Source organism: Microtus ochrogaster, chromosome 5, assembly GCF_000317375.1.
Source record: "Microtus ochrogaster isolate Prairie Vole_2 chromosome 5, MicOch1.0, whole genome shotgun sequence".
In the NCBI taxonomy this organism is placed as follows: Eukaryota; Metazoa; Chordata; class Mammalia; order Rodentia; family Cricetidae; genus Microtus; species Microtus ochrogaster.
This window is the reverse complement of record NC_022012.1, coordinates 60,292,649-60,320,255: the sequence shown is the minus strand read 5'-3', so window position 1 is coordinate 60,320,255 and position 27,607 is coordinate 60,292,649. Positions and strand designations below refer to the sequence as shown.

The 27,607-nt window shown below is 37.9% G+C and overlaps 1 pseudogene; it reads left to right on the top strand.

Annotated features, from left to right (window-relative positions):
- Positions 1-27,030, top strand: part of LOC102002625 — a 184,981-nt pseudogene extending 157,951 nt beyond the window's left edge.
- Positions 27,031-27,607: the final 577 nt, after the last annotated feature.

Below are 27,607 nucleotides of genomic sequence, written 5' to 3'. Positions count from 1 at the left end.
CTAATTTCGTCATGTAATCAAGAAACCTTGTTCTTTATGTCTTACAAATTGACAAAACAGTGCACAGGCACGCGTCAAAACAAGCTACTAGGGATTAATACTTCGGAATTCATAAACACAGAGCTAAGAGCATCAGTGATTTGAACAAAAACAGCAGTGAAAAAGTCTAGCATCTGTTGATACTGATAATACGCAGGCAAAAGAAAATCCTGATCAATTTAGTCAATAAGAAGGTTTAACAATTTTAACAGTGTTTAATGGCACATCTTGAATCCAAGACATTTATTGACTTTGTTTTCTGCTGTCTAAAAAAGCTTGGAATCATAAATGTGAGAATTTGATTTTTGTTTACCCCCAGTGAAGTTGGTCCTATCAAGCCTCACACACAGCCTGTGCCTGCTACCCTTCTTGCTAGAGAACGTTGAATATCCCTTCATCATCTCTCCATTTGCATCTGATCCGTATTGAATTTGTATTGAAAAGCACACTGATTTGAACTGAATCAGGGAAATTAAGATGTGACCAGTTTCTTGAATTACATGTATGCATTTTTCATCTGACACACATTCATAGAGAAAGGAAGGAAGTCAACACTTGAGGTTGTAGTTGTGAGTTGGGTCCACTTCTACAAGGAACTTCTCCAGATTCTTGCAACTTGACACACTCTCCTTGTTGCATCTCACTGATTCATAAATAGAGATTAGGACATTTGTATGTGTTACCAGGCATGGTGCTGACCTTAACTCTACAGAGATGAGTTGTTGCCTATGCACAATTGTCTTTGTAGTTAGTTGACTTAGGATTTCTTGGGAATATACTCCAAATGGTGATAGCTGGTAGTTTAATTTTTGAAAGAGGTCACTATAGTTATTTTACAATGGTTGCAATAAATTTTAATTTCTACCTGCAACAAAGGAGGGCTGTTCTTTCTTCACAGCTTCGCCACTGCTTGTTTGTATTCCAACTAGGATCAGATAGAACCACAAAGCACTAACTTACCCTCCTGGCAGTAGACGTCACTGTACTGGTTGTAGACATTTGTAAAGACAATTTTCATGACATTTATGATGTGATGTGTGTGTGTGTGTGTGTGTGTGTGTGTGTGTGAGAGAGAGAGAGAGAGAGAGAGAGAGAGAAAGTGTGTGCATATCTTGAAGATTATGAGTACTTTCGCCAATTATTAATAAAGATAAACCTTGACTGCAATTTGGAAATCATAGTTTAAAATATTTTGAAAAAATAGGCTCCATAGGATTTACTGCTAAGAGTACTTATTTTGTAAGCATGAGAACTTGAATTTGAATCACAAGTATCCATGTAAAAAGGTAGGCATGGCGATTCACACATCTGTACACCCAGAGGTGGGGGAATAGAAATAAGAGGATCCCTAAGAATCTGTGCCTGCCAGGTCTCCTGTGGGACCCTGTCACAATAACAAGGCGAAAATAAAGAATGAGGTGAGTCCGGCTTTATCCCAGGCTTTTTCAGACTCCGGCCAGCTGGCCTTGGTGAATTCCCGAAAGAACATCTCCATTGTCTCAGTGTGTGGTTGTACCCCTCGCGGTCCTGAGTTCCTTGCTCGTGCTCCCCCTCCTTCTGCTCCTGATTTGAAAAAGCATGGGATAAAACCGGACTTGCTGAACATAGCGGACAAGGAGGACTACTGAGAACTCAAGAACAATGGCAATGGGTTTTTGATCCTACTGCACGTGCTGGCTTTGGGGGGGCCTGGGCAGTTTGGATGCTCAACTTACTAAACCTGGATGGAGGTGGGCGGTCCTTGGACTTCCCACAGGTCAGGGAACCCTGATGGCTCTTCAAGCTGATGAGGGAGAGGGACTTGATCGGGGGAGGGGGAGGGAAATGGGAGGCGGTGGCGTGGAGGAGGCAGAAATCCTCAATAAATAAATAAATTTAAAAAAAAATGAGGTGAAACATGGCAGAAAAGGGCACCAAACATCTTCCCCATATGATGAGGATTGTTTGTGCATACTGCACACCACACAACACACACAAGCACATTTTTGCCAGAATAAAGAGCCCATGGTCTGCTTGATAAAGTGTTAGATTAGGAGACTATTTCCTGTCATTGTTCTTTCCATTGTTGTAATAGTGGATATGATTTCATACATTATGTATATGTATGAAGTTGTCAAATATTAAATAAAAAGTTATCCTACACATATATTAAAACTCTTAAGCATGGATTTTGTATGTTTATGTAAGTCTCATTTATTTTTCCATTGTGCAGCATAGTGAAAGAGATTAAACTATTCATCATCATATATGGAATGTAGACAAATGGGTTACATATTCCATCCAGAAACACCACCAAAATTTGTCATTGTGATCATGTACTTTTGGTTTAGAATTCCACGGGTTCACAAGCATGACAAGTCTCAGTAGAGCCCTGTTTTCCTTAGCATCAGAAAAAGAAAATGATTTGTCAGTCACTCTAGTGCTTAAATGCTTTGAAACTATAAACTCTTTTGGAAAATACATTTAATTAAAGAGAAAGCACAAACATTAACCAATAAACCACCTTTTTGTTTCTGCCTTTGGTTTTAAAGCAGATGTCTACGTGCAGAATATTTTATCTAAAACGTTCCCTCTGATGTGCTAACGTTCAAAAAGAAATATCAGACAAAGAATATATTTACTGAAGCAGGGTCTGTGCTGCACTAAATGCAGAGTATGATTGACTACCAGGTTTTGGTCTTTTAGCAACCTCACATGTAAATGCCCTCTTCTTGCATAGTGCCTAATTGTAGTTTCCTTTTACTCAATACCGGCCCACTCTTTAGAGAAATGAGGTTAACAAAAGGTAAAGAATTTTGTTTAGACTACACAGAGCAATAGATAGTCAGATACCCCTTAGTCATGGAAAACAAACAACCCATAAGTTTAAAATGGGCAGCAGGTATTTGGCAGCTAGGACACACATGGGACATTGCAAATCCGAGAATTCTTGAGAAGATGGGCATCTCCTCTGCTCCCACTTCTCTGTTGTCATTTTAAACACTGAAGAGAGAGATAGACAGGAAAGAGAACATGAAATAAGGGTTTATTGATTATTATGATTTGAGAAACAGAAGTAAATTATCTATGTGATTATATTAGTAACTAAATTTTACTCAGTATTTGTCTCTTCCTTTGGTGAATTTTTTTAATGATCAAGGATGGGAGTCATTTTGCTAAAAAGACTGTTGTGTGAAGTCTAGCTCCTTATTCTGAGTGCAGAAGACACACACAGTTTTAAAGCCCACAGGAACACCCTTCTAGAAATGGCATGGTTTGTTCACTATATACCCCTTCACTTTAAGAGAACCAGAATCCAGACACGGAAGGATCCTGAATGCAAAGGTTCCTGCCTGTGTAGTGGTCTAAATTTCCAGGGAAGATCATCAGTATCACTTTCCTAGAGAAAACATGAGCCAACAGCTGGAATACCATTGACAGGGGAAGCCAAGGACTCTCACAGAGACAGTATGGAAAGAAGGAAGGGATAGCAAATGAACTCCCAAGTAGAACAAAAGAGAAGGCAGAGTGGCTGGTCAGAGTAGGCCTCTGAGGACCAGGTGAGTAATCTGGGGTAAAGAGGGCAAGCACTTGGATAGCAATGCTTCATGAGGGCACATTTAGTGCTGGCTTTGTGGTCATGGTGAGGAGATGCAACTGTGGGATCTCTGTTTTAGCACATAAGAGTGTGCACTTCGTAAACGAAGAACAGGTCTTCTTATTCTACCAACTCCAAGTGTAAATGTTAGGCAACCATCTAGGAATTCCAAAGGTTGTCATAAACTTCTTTCTGCATCCACTCTGACTATATTTTATTGTGTGAGAATATGTATTTTATTAGAATCAGTACAGAGAATAATCTAAAAAGAAATCAGCTTTGAAAAGGAAAGTGCAAAGCTCTGAAGGAAAAATCTGTTATTTCCTTTAATCCCCTAATGGTAAGGTTTAAAGAGGCTGTCAGACCTTGATCGGAACCATCTGACAGCGGTAAGTGGGTCAAGTCTTAACTGCCCCAGTTTGCTGTCCATCCACACAGTGGAGCTTGTGAAAGAGTCAGCCTTTGGGGGGCTCAGTTTTAGTTCTCTTAAAAGTCTTACCCACAGGCATGGAGACAAGAACAGCTGGGCCTTTCATATCAGGAAGGATCTGCTCCAACCAGTGCAATAATGGGGGCCTTGTGAGCACTGAAGAACAATCGCAAATCAAGAAGGAAGAGGATTTTTTCTCCTTCTGTGAAGTTCTCTCTGGTTAGTTAAGTGAGTTCTCTCAGACTGTGATCCAGGGCTTTTCTGCTGTTTTCTTTAGAAATACCAGATGTTAGACTATCAGTAGCCATGGAAGAATGTGGATGACTTTTACAGTGGAAAAGTAGAATTCTTTTTATCGAGAAAATGAATAGGCACTTGCTTAGTAAAATTAGATAATTAAAAGCAGAAAAAAAATTTAACACCTTATTAGGATGAAATAAGATCATGCTATGAAAGCTGTTTATTTGGTAAGCATATAAAATTCCAAGGAGCAATAGGCTGACTATAATTTTCCATATCCGTGTTAGAGGTTTCTGACGAGCACAAATACACACTGGATGGGTTTTACTCAAATCAGAATGGTGGATCTGTTCCACTTGAGACTCTGCTTAGCAGAAGACATCTGAAGCCTTGTGTGCACATATTATTTTAAATGACTACTACATTGAGTTTTACAGAGCTATGGTTTTTCTTCTTCTAAGTGCATATTTTATAATCTTCGTACTTTCTCTGACACATATAAAACCCATTCATCCACACAACTATATAAATCCATGAAGTACTTTATATCAGTAAAAAGAATATAGTAAGGGCATTGCCATCTGTGAACAAGGTTTTAGCCATGCTGTGCCTGGCTAAGTGGGATGTTATATACATACAGATCTAAAAGCCCACAGGGATTTCTATTTTATAATCGATTATGTGTTTAGTAGCCATCAGCTAGCATTACTCTGCAGTTAGTATATGGTGTCTTGATAAGAGTCCTGGAGAAAGAAGCACAGGGACTGGATCCTTGGCAGGATGTAGTAATTTAAAGACTGCTCATGAACTCTCCATCAGCTTCAGTTGCATGATTTAAGCTTTAGAATTGTTTCTTTTACATATGAGGGTGCCCTTGTATGTGGGGCATATATGTTCAGTATTTAGATTTCCTCTTGATGGATTTTTCCTGTGACTAATATGAAATGTCCTTCTTTGTCTCTTTTGATTGATTTTAATGTGAAGTCTATTTTGTTAGATATTAGAATAGCCACACCGGCTTGATTATTAGGTACATTTGATTGGAAAAAAATTTTCCCAACCCTTTTCTCTGATGTGATGTCTGTCTTTGAGGTTGAGGTGTGTTTCTTGTAGACAGCAGAAGAATGGATTCTGTTATCCTATCCAGTCTGTTACCCTGTGTCTCTTTAAAGGCGAGTTGAGCCCATTTATATTAAGGGATATTAATGACCAGTGATTGCCAGCTCCTGTTATCTTAGTTTTTGTAGTTGGTGATGTTATTTTGTGTGTTTTTCCCTTCTTTGTGATTTGCTGCTGTGATATCATCTATTGTCTGTGTTTTTCTGGACTTAGCCAACTTCCTAGGGTTTTCCTTCTAGTACTTTGTGTATAGTGGTGGTTTTGTGGCTAGGTAATGTTTAAATCTGGCTCTGTCATGGAATTTCTTGTTTTGTCCTTCTGTGGTGATTGAAAGTTTTTCTGGGTATGTTTGGTAGTCTGGACTGGCAACCGTGGTCTCTTAATGTCTGCATAACACTTGACCAGGACCTTCTGGCTTTCATTGTTTCCATTGAAAAGTCAGGTGTAATTTTGATAGGTCTGCTTCATATGTTACTTGGCCTTTATCCTTTACAACTCTTAATATTCTTTTTTTATTCTGTATATTTCGTGTTTTTATTATTATGTGTCAAGGGGACTTTTTTATGATCCAGTCTATTTGGTGTTCTGTAATCTTTTTGTATCTTCATAGGCATATCTTTTTTTTTTTTTTGGTTGGGAAAGTTTTCTTTTATGATTTTGTTAAATATATTTTCTGTGATTTTGAGTTAGCTTTCTTCTCCTTCCTCTATACCTACTAGTCTTAGTTTGGTGTTTTCATGGTGTCCCATATTTCCTGGATATTTTGGGTTAAGCTTTTGTTAGATTTACTGTTTTCTTTGACCGATGAGTCTATTTCCTTTATTGTTATCTTCGGCACCTGAGATTCTCTCTTCCATCTCTTGTATTCTGCTGTTTATACTTGCATTTGTGGTTCTTGATCACTTTTTCATAATTTCCATTTCTATAATTCCCTCAGTTTGTATTTTCTTTATTGGCTCTATTTCAGTTTTTAAGTCTTGAATAATTTCTTTCATATGCTTGATTGTTTTTTCCTTGGTTTTCTTTAAGGGATTTGTTGATTTCATTTCTTTTTTGTTTGTCTTTTCATCCATTTCTTAGAGGGAATTTTTCATTTCCTCTTTAAGGGCCTCAGGCAGTCTCTTAAAGTTACTTTTTAGGTCATTTTCTTCTGCTTGATCTATATTTGGCTATTCAATTCTTGCTGTTGTAGGGCCACTAGTTTTTATTGGTGTCTTGTTGCTTTTTGTGGTGTTGTGTGTGTTCTTATCTTGTTTACTTATCTTTCCCTCTGATTGGTGTAGTTGAAGCTGTCTGTGTCTCTGGTGATCAGTCTTCCAGGTGCCGGTGGATCCAAGGCTCAGATGGGTTCTCTTCATGGTGCAGTTAGGGCCACTGTTCCAGTCACTCCATTGGTCACTCTGTGTTCCTGGAGGTTGCTCAGCTCTCCCAGGGCTTGCTCTGCAATACCAGTCCCTCATTCATGCTCCCACAGATGTTGTGTACTTGGGGCTGTTTCTGCTAAGGTTGCTGCCTTGGGCCTGCTCTGAGAAAGGTCACTGATTCGGGCCTGCTTCAGTGGAGGTCACTGATTCAGTCCTGCTTCCTCAGAGGTCATTGATTCACTCCTGCTACCCTCAGAGGTCCTTGCTTCTGGCCTGCTCCCTCAGCAGTGGCTCCCTTGTGCCTGCTCCTTTGGAGGTTGTTGCCTCTGGCCTGCTTCAGCGGAAGGGTGGAGTGGGAAAGGGAGATACACCCAATTCTATAGAGCTCTCTGACTCAGGCTTATTTCCTGGGCAGTCGCTCCCTGTACTTGCTCCTGTGGAGGTTGTCATATTGGGCCTGCTTCAGCGGGGTCACAGGCTCAGACCTGTTTCCTTAGATGTCCCTGGCCTGGGCCTGCTCCTTCAGTGGTCTCTTGCTCAAGCCCACTCCCTCCGAGGTCCCAGACTCGTGCTTTGCATGTTGGCATCACCATCCCTGCCTTCAAGCTTTACTATACAGCTATAGTAATGAAAACAGCTTGATACTGGCATAAAAACAGACAGGTGGACCAATGGAATCAAATAGAAGATCTGATATTAATCCACATACCTATAAACACCTGATTTTTGACAAAGAGGCTAAAATTATACACAGAAAAAACAGAAAACATCTTCAACAAATGGTGATGGTGTAACTGGATGTCAACATGTAGAAAAATGCAAATAGATCCATATCTATCCCCATGTACAAATCTCAAGTCCAAATAGATCAAACATCTCAAAATAAATCCAACCTCACTGAACCTCACAGAAGAGAAACTTGGAAGTAGTCTTCAAAACTTGGGCACAAGGAGACTACTTCCTAAATATAATACCAGTAGCAAAGACACTGAGAGCAACGATTAGTAAATGGGACTGAGAAGATCCTGTAAGGCAAAGGACACAGTCAATTAGACAAAATGGCAGCTTACATAATGGGAAAAGATCTTCATCAACTCCACATTGGACAAAAGACTGATGTCCAAAATATATAAAGAACTCAAGAAACTAGACATCAAAAGAACAAATAATCCCCAGCACTCAGGAGGCAGAGGTAGGCAGGTCTCTGTGAGTTCGAGGCCAACCTGGTCTACAAGAGCTAGTTCCAGGATAGGCTCCAAAGCTACAGGGAAACCCTGTATCGAAAAACAAACAAATAAAAAAAGAACAAATAATCCAATTAAAAAAATGGGGTACAGAGCTAAACAGAGAATTCTCATCAGAAGAATCTAAAATGGTTAAAATACACATAAGGAATTGCTCAAATAGCTCAACATCCTTGGCCATCAGGGGAATGCAAATCAAAGTGACTCTGAGATAGCATCTTTTACCAGGATTTACCCCTAGTGCTTGAACTGGTTTTTGGAGCCCATTCTTTCCTAGGGATAAATATAGGGCATTTGGGGTGGGATTGGTCCTGCCTCAAAGTGAGGTGCTAGACTTTGTTGACTCCCCATGGGAAGCCTTACCCTCTCTGAGGAGTGGATGGAGGTGGGGTGGGATGAAGGTAGAGGGAGTGGGAGGAGGGGAGGGAGTGGGAACTGGGGTAAGTATGCAAAATTAGAAAAGATCCTTTTAAAAAAAAGTAAAATAAAGAGATTTGTTCTAAACAGCAAAGTATGAGAGAAATTATTCACCCTCAGATAACCTAAGTGCTTTCTGCTTGCTATAGCTTCCAATTTGAACCCTGGAGAGTACCTTGGGGCTGGACCCCAAAGGCTCTAGTTACTTTTCCTCTCTAATGCTTTACTCTCTGAATATTCTAATTCATCAACCTTGTCTTAAGTTCTGAATCTTTTCTTCTACTTGATGTAGTTCATTCATAAGGCTTTCCTAGGGAGCATTCCTTTTTGTCTTTTATTTATTGATGTTTCCATATCCCAGACTTATGTTCGGCTTTTTAATTTGTTTTTAACTTTTTAGTGACTTTCTCATCCATACTTTCACTAATTTGCTGAGTTTTTCAGTTTCCCAGGATTTATTTATCAAAGATTCTATCTACTTCAATATCATTGGAACCTTTACTATATAAGTTTTTTAAACTTCTGAACATTTCTTGCATTTATCTTTTAAAACTGTACATTTGTAGTGCATCTTCCACTTTCATGTGATCCTTATTAGATAACAACTTTCTTTCAAGGATATGTGCTGGGATATTTGATTATCGTGAAGCATTTGGTTTATTTCCAATCAATTATTTTGTACAGTTTTTTTGTTATTTTTTATAATTATTAATATATTTAAAAATTTGGTGTACTACATTGGAACGCGAACATTCTGCTTTTTCTATAGCTCTCACAAAAGCTGGTATTGCTAGTGGATCATGCAATTGTATTGTGAATAGCTGAAAATATGAGATGAAAACTTTATTATTGTTAAGTATTTTTCCTTAAACAAATAACCTCTCTGCTGATGCAGTAATCCCAATCAGACCAAATCAGACTGAATTAAAAGATGCCCAGGTTTAATGGCTTCCAGCACTCCTGGGTGCCCCATACAGAGAAATACAGAGAGGTAAAGAAGTAAAAGGGAAGACCACGGGAAACTGGGAGACCGTGTGTTCATTCTCGGGGGGGGGCAGTTTAAACAGCCCATGAGAGTGGTCTTGACCCTCCCTGGGTAGGGGTTACCAGTTGATGGCTTTCTTGACCCTCCCTGGGGAGGATCACTATTTGGTGGGCCTTTTTAGGGTAGAGTTTGGACTGAGGCAACTCCCAGGGAAGGGAGCATGGATGGAGTTTTCCACCCAACCTTCCAAGAATGGATGTCAGGGGGCTGGGGTGAAGCCCCCTACCTAAATAATTATTACTCATCTAGTCAATGAAAGATGACTCCTAACACTGTAATACTTAATGAAAGACATGGAGAAAGAGTGACTCACAGCTGTCATTTATTCCCAATATCGATCACAGCACATAGCCATCCATCCTTCTTTTCATAAGTATCTAATGTTTGGCTATATTGGATAAATCAAGTACTTTGTGCTTACAGGGGCAGAAAGATGGACTTGGTGCCTTCCTGTCTGAGGAAGGGGGGGATTGTGATTTTGAAGTTATTACTAGCCGTGATACGTTGGATCTGACTACTGCTTTGTGAGATGCTTGCTAAATGCTGAGGAATATTGAGAGCTGGTGATGAGATGGTTGGTAACTTGAAAGCATCAGTGGCAAAAATACTTATGCTATAGGAATCTGCAATCATTTTGAATCAGTTTTAGATTGCTTCTTGAAGTTCTCAATTCTATAATCATCTGTTTAAACAGTTATTGTTTCAAAACAAGAAAACAGAATCACATTACAATATGCTTTAAAATGTAAATAAAGTGATTTAAATAGTATTTATGGTTGAACCCCATGACTTTAAACTTCAAGCATCAAACAATGTGGCTTGCAGTCCCATACTCTAGGGCAGCGACTTCATATGCTGTGATCCCTTTGTGCTACTGGCTTTTACTGGCTTGCTCTCCAGCAAAGTCTCCATCCTTGCAAGCCCATGTCAGACTGTTACAGTGTAATATTTCCTGTTGTAGAAGAAAAGGTTTCTTTTATCTATGCTCTGCAGTTTCAGTAGCTCCTTTCTTTGTTCTCCAACTCTCCAGAAGGTACTGAACTTTCCCCTGGTTCTTTTTTTTTGTTCTTGAATTCTTTAGAGGCAGCCTGTTCTCTCAATCCTCTGCTAACTTGTTCTCATGAAGGACAGCAAATACCAAGGGAGGTTTTGAATCCTCACCTTCTTTGGTCTTGTGGTGACATTTGCGGCCAAGTACAAAAGTTGTGATGATTTTATGGAAAATTATGTACATTTTATGTAACAAGCATCTCCTATTTCAACTCACAAAATTCTGTGTACAGGATGGATTTCTATAACACAAGTAAAATAAAATTTAATAACATCACAGAGTGTTAGGGTACTTGTCACATCCTTTACCCTCTGAATACATTTATATTTCGGATTCAGATGTAACCATGAAACCAAGGAATATCGCATTCATTAATAGTCAGGACTAGAGCATCAGACTAGATGCTGTAGCTCCACATAGTTCTTGACTTCAAGAGAAAGTCAGTGGAGAGATAAAGCAAAGGATTTTTTTAGACATTTGTTTTCCCAGTGTGAAACTTTGTAATATTTATTCTTCATTCTAGACATCAGTCGTTCTCACTGCATTTTTCTCAAGATCATATTTGGCTGGTGAATAGACTCATGGGTAATTTGTTTTGCAAATAGTTTGTATTTATGTCTATCACATGATAAATAGCTTTCATGTTATTCAGCTAATGAGGACTGAGGGCTGAAAAATAAATTCTACTTGACAATCTTCATTTGTTCTTCTCCAGGTATGTTTAATACATCAGATGCTAAAAGCACACATCATCTACATAAGGAATACTAAATTCTTTTCTTTTTGAAGGTATCTTTAAAAGAAGATTTATTTTATGTGCATTAGTGCCCTATCTCCATGGACACCTTTATACCAGAAGAGGGCATCAGATCTCACTAGAGATGGTTGTGAGCCACCTTGTGGTTGCCTGGAATTAAACTCAGGATCTCTGGAAGAGCAATCAGTGCTGTCTCATCTCTCCAACCCAGTTAGTAAATTATTTAATCTAATGATGATGTTAATGTGGTGTGTGTGTGTGTGTGTGTGTGTGTGTGTGTGTGTGTATGGTGTGCATATGCACAGATGAGTACACACCCATGAAGTTGCTTGAGGAAGCCAGAGATCAGCTTTAGGATTTCTTGCTCACTATTTTACCCCTTGAGACAGTTTCTTTTTACTGAGTCTGGAACTTCCCACTGCAGCTAGGCAGCGTCAGCAGAAGCTATGCGGATCCTCCTGTCTCTCTCCTGATATTCTGTAGTTATACATGTTCATGACCACACCCATCTTTTTATGTGAGTGCTGTACATCTGGAGTTAAGTCCTCCTGCTTATTTGTTAAGCACTTTATCCACTGAGTCATTTCATCAGCTACCTAATTCTATGTTGACAAATGTTTATTTAGATTTACTTATTTGGTGTGCATGAGTGTCTTGCCTGCATGCATGTATGTGCACCATGTGTAGCCCAGGTGCCTTCAGAGGTTAGAAAGCATTAGATTCCTTGGAATTGGAGTTACAGATTTTTGTGATATGGTCATTGGGAACGGACCCGTGGTTCTATGCAGGAACAATAAGTTCTCTTAACCACTGAGCCATCTCTCCTGCTCTCTAGCTATATCTCAGTAAGCATTCTGTTGGCCTGTCTGTCTTTGAATATGTCAAAAAGTATGATGAAATAATCTCAGGTAGTGTTATTCTTGTAATTTACTTCTAAGAATCTGGAAATTGGCGTTCAACAAAAAGCTTTAAAATGTTTTATTACAAAACTTGTCTAATCTTTACAATTTATGCTATAATGTTAACAATTCCTGTTATCAGTCAGAAAACAAGAGTTACAGTGACTATTAGAGGCTTAAGGCTATCATTGAGAAAGCAGGAATAATTTTAAAATACCAGTAGATAATAATTGACCTATTTATATCACACAGCAGGGACTCCTTCCTTTATGTTATGAATTTTCTGAAGATTTAATGCCTTGATAAGGAATGTGACACAATATATGATTTCACACAAATATTTCTAAAGCCACACTGACGTGCAAATTTGACTGTTCTGTTTCTTTAGAAACACTGGTCTGGGTACAACGAATCGCTTGACGACTGTAAAGAGAGCTCTCCACTTCATGCTAGCGCTAACATCTCCACTTCAGTTTTGACTGGCTGTGGTGAAATCTCCTGTCACCACTGATGTTAAAATAGCAAATGTGCAAGCAAGCCTCATATCTGTGAGAAATATCTAATCAACATAGGAAACTGTTGATATAGGAGGCAGTTCACAATATAGACTACAAAATACTGTGTGTTACTCAAAAGCTGTTATGAGACTTTTCTCTGAGATGTGACTAGTGTCTGTTTGCTCCAGAGTCCCATGGGCAGAATAAACAATTTCATCCAAGTCCAGCTTGGTGAACATATGAGTATGGGGATTACTAATAATAACATGAATGATAGCTACTAATGAGAGCATGGGTGACCCCAAACAGAAATGTAGGTGGGTCTTCTGTCTATGTGTTAATTTCATTGGTTAATAAAGAAACTGCCTTGGCCTTTGATAGGACAGAAAATTAGGTAGGCGGAGTAAACACAACAGAATGCTGGGAGGAAGAAGGCAGGGAGTCAAACGCCATGGAGCCAGATTAGACATGCTGAATCTTTCCCGCTAAGCCACCACCTCCTGGTGCTACAGAGATTACTAAACATGGGTTAAAGCAAGATGTGAGAATTAGCCAATAAGAGGCTGAAACTAATGGGCCAGGCAGTGTTTAAATGAATACAATTTGTGTGTTGTTATTTTGGGTGTTAAGCTAGCCTTGTGGAAGCCAGGCGGGATGAAAAGCAGGCCTGCCCTCAGCTCCTTCTACAAAACAGCTGCACTGCAGGAATGTTCCACTCTGGCATGGGTGAGGACCTCCAACACCAGCATAAATGAAGTCACCTTTTCACTTAACCCTTCACCTCCTGTATACTCTAGTGCTTTCCAATATCATCAAGATCACATGCAGCTGGGGCAGGGATACCTGCATCTTGATTGGGACAAGCAAAAGGAAGTGATGCTGTGTCCTTAAAAGAGGATCTGATAACTCTCTTCCCATTCCTCCTAGGGAAAGTTAATAGGCCTTTAGTTAATAAATAAATAGTTAATAACCATAGAGGGATTTCACACAGGCAATCAAAGCTTTAAATTTAAATTTAAAAATGTTAATGATGGCCATGCACATTTTAACTCAATGTCTCCATCCTGCAGCTATCAACTTCAGCTGTTTTCTTTAATTGTTGTTGCTTTGACATACTAACAGAAAGCAAATTATAGCTTTACTCAAGACCAGCTACTCATTTGCAACCCTTTAACTTGACATTGAAATAACATTTTGTTCTTAGAATTTACAAGCAAGATGGCCATCATAATAATGCTAGATCTTGTAGCTTTTTAGAAAATTATAAATAAGAACATTTATGAGAAATACACTATTTTAAATCTTGACAGCAAATTTAAACATATATATATATATATATATATATATATATATATATATCTTAGATACTATATATTTCAGGTAGAAAAAAATTGCCTATAAAGAAAAATATTTTAAAATTATTTTCGGTCCAGAATTTTACTTAGTATTGATAAATGCTGAGAAAGGTTACAATAAACGCCAGTCAAATTTAGGGCACCAGGTATCTGGTCTTTAGATTGAATGAATAAACACTTTCCTCTCCAAGTTGCTTTGGTCATGGCATTTTATCACAGCAATAGTAGCCCTAAGAGTCAATATTATTTCTTCTAACTTTTAATAATGTACAGCAAAATTTTATTATCTACATTCAACTTCCTATGCAACAGCATGCTAGCCATTACATTTTACACTTTATTTACTTATATTGAATCAAATCACTAGATGTGATTTATATGTAGCTTGTTTTTGACAAGTTTGTTTGCTTCTCCATGATTTGAGCAGCCTTGGTCTGATTATATCATAATATTTCATGACACAAAACCTCCCTATAAAATTAAGATTAAATGAATACTAAAAATGTCACACAGTGCACAAACTATATCATTTTACTAAAACGTGGTGTGCCATTCATGAAATAGCTGAGACTACCCTGCCAACCAAGGCAGCCCCTGACAAATCTTACAGAGCCAGAAAGGTTTTGTATGCTCAAGAATCACAGCACTGGAAAGTTTGTGTGACCTTTAACACTGGGTTTCAACATGTTGGGAAATGCACATAAGCTGATGGCCTGAATGCCAGATTTTCCTGGTGTTTGTCTAATATCATTTGAACACTGGCTCATTCTAATGCTTCTTGGTCTTTCACAGCTATCTCTAGACTAAACAGTAAAGTGGGGGGTGCCCTTAACATGAAGAATAACTTCTGTGTGAAAGCAATTTTGATTTGTGGTTTGGACGTTTGGAAATTACCCACAAAGACAGATTTATCATGAATTTTGAACTCTGGATATAATTAATAAAAAGCTTGTGAAAGATATAATTTTGCTATGGTACTTATGTTTTACGAAATAACATGATGCTTTACACCAGGGCTCGACAATCTGTAAGGCACAATTTTTTCCTCCTGTTGTACCTTCTGTTTTGTGAATAAAATTTATTGGAATATTAGTGATTGCATTCATTTCTTTACTGTTTATTGTTACAGCTTTACTACAACAATACAACTGTGTGGTTAACTACAGAAATAACATGATCCGATAAATCTAAAATATTTGTAGTCTTATGCTTTATTGGAAAAGTTGGTCAACCCCCTTTTCAGTCTCTGTGACTCATCCTACAGACAGATTTGGGCATTATATCCATTTATTATCTGCCAGTTCTGCCGTAGACAATGCTCATGATGCTTCTATCCCAGTCCTATGAAAAGTTGTTATTCTCATTAATTATATGAGAGATGAGAGGACTAGAAATTTAAATATTACTCATAAAGACGTTAATCCAGAATACAGCTTCAGGTTTAGCCCAGGAGATTCCTATTCTTCCTGTTAAATTCACATCTTTTCCACTAAGTCCATAGTCTTCCTCTTTTAGGTAACTCTTGTGATTTGAAGCTATTAGGAAGACCACCAATGAAACAAGGTAAGGGCTATCGTTACCTAGATGTAAAATTGATTTACTATATAATGCATACATTGTATTTCTGTTGATGTCTAGATTTTATCTGAATACACAGAACTGCTCTGGCATAGTTTGTTCTTAAATTTTTACACAAGCCTCGGTTTGGGCATTACAATATCTACTCATTAATTAGTGAGTTGTTTTGGCAAACTATGTACATGAGCAAGCACCCACTCTTCATATTGGAATAAGAAATGGAACCTTTGGGACATCAGTAGGCTATCACTAAAACATGTGAGCTCAATCCTGTCTGACCATTTTGACCCCTCTAAGTTTTTTGAAAAAAGAAAAGTTTTATAGAAAGAAGATAGGCAGAACAGTCTGATGTGGTTTTTGGCACAGGATTTTCTTGTCTTCAGGGACCCATACTCTGAGTAATATGATCCAGAAGACTGGTCACAAATGACAAGGTGGTCCCTGTGACCTGGATGTTATTTCTCTCTTGAAATAGGAATGCCATGTCCATTCTTCAAGTAATTTCTCAATTCTTCTAGAAATCATTAAGTATCTGGACGTGATCTTTTACTTCCAATAAAGAACTACAGCCTTAACTCAGAATTTTCTCTTTTAGACTGCTGACATAGTAGGTGGTTTTATGTTTGCTAGGTTTTTTTGTTTTTGTTTTGGGGTTTTTGATTGTACATTTTTTTTGTTTTATTTAATTTTTCTATATGCCATAAAGGACTTGAGGGAGTTCAAAGAATACATATCAAATTAACCAGCAGGACATCCTACCCAAGAAAGTGAATTGATTCCATTCTGGCAATTTAAAACACTGGATGCTTCTCCATAGACTGATTCATTGCTTAGTGAGAACAGAGAAGGCAAGGGAATGTCACTAAACTGTCACCAAGCAGTGAAATTTCAAGGGAATGTTATTTTAAGAGACATATAGTCCAAATCTTTAATTTTATTGACTATTGAACGAAGGACTTGCCTGTCTGCCTGTCCACCCGGGATTGTCATTCACCTGACCATGGTGGAAAGTACCCCAGGCATGCCAGGGAAGATGTAAGGATGTCCTGCTCATCTAAAGGCCCTAGAGTCTTCATATTATACAAGTAAAAAGCTTATTTTGGCTTACCAAAGATTATTAAGATTCCTCAATAACAAAATAATGTTGAGAGAGCTATGATTATCATGTCTTCAAGGTGTGTATGATTCATACTATAAACATACTGTGTTCTTATCCCCCAATAACCTTAGTAGTGATGAGAAAAGGAAATTAAGTTGTGGGATTTTGATACCAAAATATTTAATAAAATATTAAAAACCTAATATATGAATTAAATATTATATAACCAGTTATTAAATTATGAAATTTTTTTGCCCTAGTTGTAAAGTCGACCAGGAAGCAATATTTTATCTGCCAACTGAAAAGACTTGAACGATCTTTGTGTATTATAACTGATTCTTCATTCCTCCACCACAAGCACTCTTGCCTCTCCCTGTCTCTGGTCCTTCTGTGTCTCCACCCTGCCTGGAACTATTGCTTCTGAAGCATGAAAAGGAGAGGCTGAGATCAAGGGGCTTCTGAAACTATTGAGTTTCTTTGCTGGAGTGGAAACAGTGGCACAAGTTCAAATACTCAGTGATACATTAAGTATTACATCGACAGAACACAAGGGCCTATTTTCACTAATGAAAAGCACAGGCCTCTTAAGTATGTACTTCTTCATTTGGTTTCTTTCCTTACAGCAAGTTCTCTTTTTCTCCCCCAATATCTAAATATGCACAGAGCGTCTAGCCAAACGTTGACACTCCACACCCGTATTCCCTCAACAAATTAAGCCATTGTGGACACTTCCGTGCTTATAACCATCATTTATAAGTCCTTACGGTACTGTGCTTAATTGTGGAAAATATTATCTGCACGTTATTCTGGCTACTTTGGCAGAATGAACTCTTCTTAATAGTATTCTATTTCACACACTATGTGAGACCAAGAGACTTGCAGACTTTCCCCTCCATCGTCCCTGAGTCATCTTGTCTGGCATTTCAAAATACATTCCAAGGCAAGACGGGAGACTAACCACAACAGTAGCAGAGACAGCTTTTGAGAGGAAATACTTTTATTTGAGAGGGAAAGAGAAGAAAAAGAGGAAAAAGAAAAGGTGATTAAGAGATGCAAATCATTCGGCCTGGAGGGATGGCTCAGCTGCTAAAGCCTAGCCTCACAACCAAAAATATAAGAGATACAAATTAGTCCTGTCAGGGCCAAAGAAAATATGGAATTTTGGTTACTTTCTGTCATATACGTGTGTGATTCTTCTTCCACCCATTGAGTGGAAGATAGAAAGAGAGGGATAAAAAAATGTGAAGAAAAGGAATGACAAGGAGAAACTTAGGTTCTGATCTTCACCTAGCTTTGTCTTGTTACAATGAGGTTCTGTTTTGGTGCTTGCTAAAGAGACTTTGAATTTGACTACTTTGTCCACCAAAGACAGCGTGTGAGTTTCCAGATATAAGCTTCAGTCTTTGATAGTGGAAAAATATTCTACGTAAGGTTTACCTACTTTGTACACTTTCTTCTCTAAATTCATCTTCATATATGGACAGTCATATCAAGTTTTCTGCTTGAAAGAAAGCACAAAAAAAAGCTCAGAATGAGTTCCACATCAGCTGCTTTGAAGGTCACATTGCCTTGAACTCTAAAGAGTGGGGATTGGAAACAAGGATAGAGTCATTCATTGCCTTACACAGAACGTTCAGTGGAGAAACTTCAGGACACTCAGTCGTATTAATAGAATGCAGTCTCTTTGTAATAGTTTCCCAAACATAAGAAATCTGGAGTCTGGGGGACTCAGTAGCAATAGAATGTGCATAGAAACGAAGAAGATCCTTGGCAAATTATCAACTGTATTGAATGTTCTTATCCAGTCATGTGTTGCAGCTGTGTAACAGTGTGTCCATTAGTGACAAATGACATATAGGATGATAGTCCCATAAAATGATAATGGAACTTAAAAACCTTGTTGCCTAGAGCCATCATAGCCAATTATTACCTTTGTAAGTATCATCATTGATGTACACAAACATATTGTGCTGTCAGTCATGGAAAAGTAACCAGTGCAATTATGTACAGTATACAGCGTGCTTGGTAATGACTGACTCTTATTAGTTTATGTGTTTCTATAGTATATTCTTCTTATTATTTTAAAGGGGATTCCTAGTTACTTAAGAAGAAGTTTACTGCAGAACAGTATACTGTACTTTATCTTGGGACTCCCAGGCTTACTATGCCTCTAAACATTTTCTGCCATGAGGATTGAATAGGAGAATTGATATAGAATAAGGATTAATTGTGAAATATATTTACCTATTACACTCCAACTAACTGTAGATTGAACACTAGATATAAAATCTCAAGTGCTTTGACAGCGATCTTAGTGACAAATGTGTGAATGATAGAGCGTCTTAGTTATTATTTCTGTGATGAAATACCGTGACCAGAAGCAACTCGGGGAGGAGAGGGTTTGTTTGGCTTTCATATCCTGAAACCCAGGTGTGCTGGAAAGTTTTATGTCAACTTAACACAAACTAAAGTCATGTGAGAAGAGGAACCTCAACTGGGAAAATTCCTCCAGAAGATCCATTCTTATGATCCTGCTGCCTTGCTTGAGTTCCTGTCCTGAGTTCCTTGGATGATGAACAGCGCTGTGGAAGTGTAAGCCAAATAAACCCTTTCCTCACCAAGTTGTTTTAGTCTTTGTGTTTCATCACAGCATTAGAAACCCCAAGACAACACTTCATTGATAAATTCCAAGGCAGAACCTCAAACAGGATAGGAACCTGGAGGCAGCAGCTGATGCACAGGCCCTACAAGGTGCTGCTTACTGATTTGCTCCTCATAGCTTACTCCATCCTGCTTTCTTATGTCATCCAGGACCACAAGCCCAGAGATGACACCCCCCACAGGGGTTGGGTCCTCCACCGTCAATTATTAATTAAGAAAATATCTTATAGGCCTGCCTATCATATATTATGAAAGCATTTTCTCTATTGAGGCTTCCTCCTCTCATAGGACTTTGATTTGTTTCAAGTTTACATAAAACTAGCCAGAACTCATAATGGCATGAATCCTCCTGTTGAAACTGCATTGGTCAGCCCTCCTGAATCACAACAATCATAATACAGTCATGTATCATTTAGTGATGGTGAGACTGTCAGATTACTGCATCATTAGGTGACTTTCTGTGTGGTATGTATTCATCACAGAATACATAAGCTGGATGGTGAAGCCTACACCACACCTAAGACATGTGAAACACACACACACACAGTGGCTTTTAGGTCATGATAAATATGTAAGCACAAGAATCAGACAATAGAGAAAATCAAAAACAAAAACTAGGTAAATACAAGTTAGAAATGACTGTTGTTAACCTTGTTTAAATGGATTCCCAATACTGGAACATTCTCCGAGGCAACACTTCATCACGCAGCAAAAAAATCAATATTACCATGGGTTGTTCTGATTTACATACAAAGTTTGGAGAATTCTTGGCCAGGAAGGTGAGTGTGAAAACATTTGATAGGATGATTAGCAAGTTACCAGCACCTTGGCAGTAGTTTAGAGAAGAAAGGAGACACATGTTGTTTGTTAGCATCTACTGTGTGCCTATGACATTAGGCTATTAGTTTTGTCATAATCCTCATAACTTTTTATGATGCTTAGGTGCAATTATCTACACCTTAAAGATGAAAAAGCAAATACTGTTAATTTGTTAAAATAACTCTGCTAGCAAATATTCAAGCTGCTTATTCCGGTTCCAAAGCTCACACTCTCTACATCACTGCAGTTCAACTCACATTGGTTTCTTCATGTATGAATCATCTTCCGTCAGTTCTTTCCCCTGAGAAATTCCCCAAGGAACAATGAGCTGTAAAAATAAGCATCTGGTAGAAAAAAAAGTGCCAAAATTTTAAGACCTTGAAAAATTCATTTTCCTGGCATACTCTCTCTTCCCAGTCGGTTGGAAGTAGAAGTAGTTTTAGCAGTAGGAGAAGACCATGTGCTATGGCCAAACTCAGAGCACAAAAGGGACAATTTCAGATGAACCAGAATTGACAGACTCATGCTGGCTGTAGAGCCTCATTGGATGCATGACTGTAACCTCAGCTTGGTTACCTAAGCCTCTTGAGCCTACACTTAAGACAGAATATTCATTAGCAATGGCTTTTTTTCTTTCTTTCTTATTTATTTATTTAAGATTTTTGTCTCCTCCCCTCCACTACCTCCCATCCCCCCCCCCCAATCAATTCCCTCTCTCTCATCAGCCCAAAGAGCAGTGAGGGTTCCCTGCCCTGTGAGGAGTCCAAGGACCTCCCACCTCCTTCCAGGTCTAGTAAGGTGAATATCCAAACAGCCTAGGCTCCCACAAAGCCATTACGTGCAGTAGGATCAAAACCCAGTGCCATTGTTCTTGACTTCTCAGCAGTCCTCATTGTCCGCTATGTTCAGCGAGTCCGGTTTTACCTTAAATAACAGCCTAATTATGGTCTTTGCCAATTTTGTCATTTGTTCTGTGAAAATACTAATAGTTTCTCACTTGGATTCCTGCTGTTGCCTCTTGATAGGGCTTCTTTTATATAGTTTTTCCCCTCTAGATTCATTCTCTATAATGGAGTGAGTGTAGTCTTTTGAAAAAAGTGACTTTCTTGTTATAAATGCTTCGGGATTAACATGAATCCTGTTATATGTACTTTATGAGTAGTCATGTGTTTACCATCCCTTCAACCTTGATGGAAGAAAATAAGAATGAAGCCTAGGTTAATTTTGGAAAATGAAGAACAAAAGCAAGTTAAAGTAATTAGTATATATATATTTTTCTTGGCACTCTTAAAATGTTGATGATTCATAATCTTATTCTTGATGTTGTCAACATACATTGTCACTAAGCCTCTGTTAAAGATGGAGTATTCAGGATCTGAGAGTGAAACAAAGTCTCCCTAAAGAGACAAATTATTTCTCTCATGAGAGAATGTCAACAAATAAACATGGACCCCATTAACAGAGAGGACAGTGACATATATAACAGAAAAGGAATTTTAAGAAGCCAAAGGGTCTTTGAAGCACGGAGAGAAAGTTGAGTTTGATGTCTTATATACAGTAGCCATGCCAAGCATCACTGAGGAGGTGATATGTCAACAGAAACCTAAACAAAGCAAGAGGCAGAAATCCATGGCGATGTTTATAAAAAAGGAATGGAACAATTCTGGTTTAATGGAACAGAGCATGAAAAGCATCATCAAGCTAAAAATCCATGAAGAACAGAAATGAAGCCTCTGTTCCTGCAGCAGAGACACCTAGGAAAGAATACCAGGTACTAATGTCAGAACAGATCGTGAAATCTTAGGGGCAGATAAAGGATTTTGGATCACACTTAGAAAGGATGAAAGTTTTGGAGAAATTTCAACTGATAGGTAACATAGTGTCTCTGGGATTCTTCCTTTATATCCCCCTTTCCCAAAAATATCAGTTAATACAGTTTATTATTCTTTCCGTCCTTATCAACTCCTCTAGATTCTAGTTCTTAGTTCTCAAACATCCTCCTACTTAGCACTTGACCATCTCTTGTCTGGTCTACTAGTAGGTCTTCAGTCATTGTAGATCCAGTGGAAGTATCTACTCTTTTCTAAGAAGGCATACAGAGATGCCGTAAAAAGATCATCCAGGTCACATATCTCTAGTCAAGATTCTTTGAGATACAAATACCAGAAAATCTATCTAACAGTTGTATAAAATATAAAAACACAAAATTCTTGTCTGTGAGATGCCAGAGCTTTCCAGTATTGTTACCATGTGAGCATCTTGGGAATTTTCACCAAGACTCAAATTCAGATCACCTTCTTTCTGTGTTCTGTAGACTTCTTATCTTGTTAAATTTTCTTTTTGTTTTGTATGTACCCTGTCTGTGAATAAGGCCCATGTTTATTTGTTGGCATTCACTCACTAGGGAAATAATTTTTCCATTTGAAGACTTTGTTTCACTTTCCATTTTTCTGCTTCACTACAATCTGCATGATGAATTTCATCATCCAGCTTCTTCTCATCACTGCAAACTGCTCCCATCAAATATCCAACTTAAGTATGATATAAAAAAAATGGTATAAGGAAAGGATTCTAAGGCCTCTTCCTTCACAGAATTCTTCCTATAGTCAAGGGAGAACATCTTTCCCAGATGTCTGCTTGAAGTCTCTTCATGTATGGCAAGCAGAACTACTTCATATTTATTATAAATGCCTGCTTGCTTACAGTTCCCAAGCATGTATCTCAATACCTAGCATAGACTGTGACACATAATTCTCACTGCACGAAATGAACTCTTCGTAGATTTATTCTATTTTTGAAATAAAATGTGACACTGAAAAATGGGAGAATCATGAAAATGCTACCCTTTTCAGAAAGAAAAGAGTCTTGACCAGAAATTAGCAAAAGAATTCCTGAGTCTTATTGTGATCCAGCCTGTGTCAGAGACTAGTCAGATAATATTCCAGATTTTTACTTTAGACTTTCCAAATAAACCAAATCACAAATCCCAGAAAGGTTGAAATTAAGTTCACATTATCTAAAACCATGGAATTTGAGCATGCTTTGAATATTTCCTACACCCTGGTTTTGGTTCATTAATAATGATCTTTTCCAAAAATTCTTTCTGTATTCTATTGACCTGTGAGAGGAATAATTAGTATTGTCCATGGATGAGCTCCCCTATAGGTTATACAATCTCAAGCAGATACGGGTGTGTGTGTGTGTGTGTGTGTGTGTGTGTGTGTGTGTGTGTGTGTATAACAACAATTAAAAAAAGATGTTGTGTATTTAGAGAAATTAGGGGAGGCTTAGGAGAGTGTATATGATAGAGATATTGGTGAGAATGATGTAAATTCAGTACTTATGTATGAAGTTCTCAAAAATACTCAACTGGAAAAACTGAATCCAATGAAATATGGGTAGATAAAATAATCCAATGGTAGATTTTAAAGATATACAAAATGCAGTGACTGGATTGATGGCTCAGCATTTAAAAGTGTTCAATTGTGAGAACAAAAGGTCAGATTTCAGCACCCATATCAGAAAACTTGTTAGTATAATTATTTTCTGCTCTAAGGGATCCAACACTCTCCTCTAGTTTCCATGGGCACCTGCACACAAATAGGTACATATTTCTATGCAGATACACACAGAAATATATGTATATATACACACATATAATGAAATAAAATGAATCTTTAAAATATTTTAAAATACAAAGTACAAACCAGTGGCCTGGTGGACTTCGGGTTAATTCTAATTATTGATAAAGCAAATTTGAACAATTATCTTTTCATAAATTTTACATTTTTGACATAAATGTGAATTTTAAACAATTTAAAACAAATTGTAAATGTTCAAAATTGTTGTAAATTGTAGATCCCATCTAGGGCTGAGCATCATGAAGTCTCTTACTCTCTGCTCACCAGCCAGTTGTGGGTTTCTGTGTTAGTTACCAGCTACTGAGAGAAAAAGCTTCTTGGATTAGGGTTGATTGATTTACTGATATGTGATGATAGTAATATGTCTCTCCTCCAGTAGCAACTTCCAGCACTATGGACCTCAGCCAATATGAGTATAGTGTCTGTTTGAATACCAGCGAAAGTGCTCCAGGTTCTATGAAATAAGTATGTGGTGTCTTTAGCAATAGAGTCTTAACATCATGTTATATGTGGTAACCAATAATACTGGCAATAGTCTGTAATTATTTGGGGTTTATGAGATCCATTTGGAAAGCTAAAAATAAGTAATCCATTCCTGGCACTTGGGGTTTATTAGGTAGGATTTGGGGTATTGTTTCCCAATTATGTGATAATTTTACATAAACTCATTTTAGAAAGCTTCTATGTTAGTCACCATATGTCTTTTCAAAAGTGTAAGTTATCTCACCCCATATTCCCTCATTTACCCTGACTTTCCCTATTTAATCATCCTGTTATGATTTCACTTTTATAATTTTATCCTTTTTTATAATTGCATTGTTTCCCCTTATTTTGAAGATTCCCCAGTCCATTACTAGCTACCAAACATTTGCGGATATTTTAAATGAAATACACATGTCAAAAGCATGAAAGATGATATCCATATAAAAGAGAAACAATGTTTTTCTTTCTGTGTCTAAATTACCTTAGTATGGTTGTTTTTAACTCCATTCATTTAACTATAAATTTCATAACTGCTATTCTTCTTAAAGCTGAAGAGTATTCCATTGTGGAAATGTCCTGTATTCATTATATATACATCTAAATTATTCATTTTGTGGCTATTACGAGAAGAGCAGCAATAAACATAGATGAGCTAGTAGCTTTGCAATAAGATGTATTGGGTATATGCCCAAGAGTAGTATAGATCTATTTTCATCTTCTGTTAGACCTCCGCACTGATTTCCATCATTCTGCAGCCATTCTCAAATAAATACACTGAAGCTTGTGTTAATTATAAATTCTCATCCAATAGCTCAGGCTTGTTACTAACTATCTCTTACAACTTAAACCATTTCTATTAATCAATATGCTGCCCCAATCCTCATGGCTTTTACCCCATTCCATTTTGTGTATCCAACTCATTCCCTGTCTGGCTGGTGACTCCTCTGTCTCTGCCCTTCCTCATCTCTTCATTCTCAGTTTGGCTTACCTGCCTAACTTCATCCTATTCAGCTAGTGTTCCATTAGCTTATTTGTTAAACCAATCACAGTGACATATATTCATACAGTGTACAGAAGAATTATTTTATATCACATGGGACCTACACATAAGAATGATTTGTAAATGCAGTAAGACTCCCTTGGAGAAAACTAATTTTTATTTATTATTAGTTATCAGTTGAGGACAGTTTTCAGAATTAGGGATGGGGGCTATATACACCCCTTCTTCGTCACTGAGACTGTATCTGGCCCAGACCTGTACAGGTTTCTGTATGTAGTCATAGTGTCTGTGAGTCTATATTGTGCTGTGTTTAGAAGACCTTATTTCTTTGGTGCTTGGTGTCCTCCATACCCTCTGACATCTTTCTTTTATTGAAAATAGATTTTTGTCTCCCCCCCCCTTGCTTTCAAGGTGCCCTTCTTCTGTTTGCCGGTGTGTGTATCCAAGGTGTCACACCTGTCCCCGCCAGCCAAGCCTTCCAATCCCAAGAGCTACAGGTCTTCTTTGACAAGGACATCAGTTAGGGAGGGGTGAGTTGTCAGAATCATTTTGGATTTGTTTGCACATTTTAGAACTGCAGAAAATTTTCATTCACTGGGTAAAGAAGAGAGGAGTGGATCTGCCACTTGGAAGCCTCCCAATTTCAATGAATGCTATTTTCACTGAATTATTAAAAAAATTTATGCTTTAGGGTGGAGACTTCTCAAATAAGAAGAGCATAGGAGGACAAGGTATTTGTAATGAAAAATCTGAAGATGAAAGTTTTCATTGTAAGCCTGATCTGAGGGTTTGCTGAGCGTGGCAAATGTAGGCTCTAAGACAAATGATTCTCAGTTCGTTTTCACAACCACTCCAACTGTGTAGTTGGGTGGAAAACATGTGTTATTGAGACAAGTAATTAAAGCACTAGGTGTGGCAAGGATGCTTGAAAATGTAGAAGTGAAAAACCTGCCAAACTGTCCTTGCTGAATGTGGAGAATTGAAAGGGGAGGCCTGGGGAATATTCTCCGAAGATGGCTCTGGTGACAGTCATCCAGATTTCCTCAAGGATGCAGATGTAGATTTAAAAGTTGTAGATAAAATTTTATCAATAACATAAGACTTAAAAATATTAGAAATATCTTTTTCAAATCTCAGAATTGGGAGATGACTATTAAAAAGATTTTAATGTATATGGATAGTCTAAATAAAGGCTATTATTGAGAAATCAGATACATCCAGACTGAAGCCTATAGCTGTAAGCTGTGTAATGAGTGTTGGTGTTTGCAAATTGACTCTTTTTTTTTTTTGGTTTTTTCAAGACAGGGTTTCTCTGTAGCTTTGGTGCCTGTCCTGGAACTAGCTCTTGTAGACCAGGCTGGCCTCGAACTCTCAGAGATCCGCCTGCCTCTGCCTCCCGAGTGCTGGGATTAAAGGCATGCGCCACCACCGCCCGGCTGGTGTTTGCAAATTGAAATGTCAAATTGGCAGGGAGCAATGCACAGTTGTTTGGAGGTTCTTGAAAGGGGACCATCAAACACCAAAGCACTATACTACAAAATACAAGTATGGCAAAGATGAAAAGAATTTGATCAATCATTGGCTGATCTTAGAAAACCACAGGAGATAGCCCCAAGAGATAAAGCTATCCAAGCAGAATTGCATAAAGTTAAAAAAAATTATAAGAGCACAAAAAGATTAAAGAGAAGGCAACTCATAGAAAAATGTTTGCTTAATAAGGATTAAACTTTGCTTAAATATTGCATGTTGATTGTGTAAAGAATGATTAAGTTACTGTCTACATATGATCCATGATAGGTTTCCCATGATGCTTTGTCATCATTATTTACATAGAAGTACTAATGTAGGTTTCTTCTTAATAAAGTGTAATGAAGTACAAAAAGAGAAGGAAAGGAAAATAGACTATTTTCTCATACAATATATCCTGATTATAGTTTCATTTCCTTCTATTCCTCTCATTTCTTCACACACACACCCCCTCTGGATTCACTCCTTTTCATCTCTTGTTAGAAAAAGAACAGGTTTCTAACAGATAACAACCAAATATGACAAAATAAAACTTAGTAAGATGAAACAAAAGCTATCATATCAAAGTTGGACATGACAACTCAGCAGGAAAAAAAGGGGGCCTAAGAGCAGCCACAAGGGTTAGAGACACACTCATTCTCACAGTTAGGAGTCCCATAAAAACACTAAGCTAATAGCTATAATATATATGCAAAGGACCTAGTGCAGACTCTTGCAGGTCCTATGCTTGCTGCTTCATTCTCTGTGAATCAAGCCTTGTTTAGT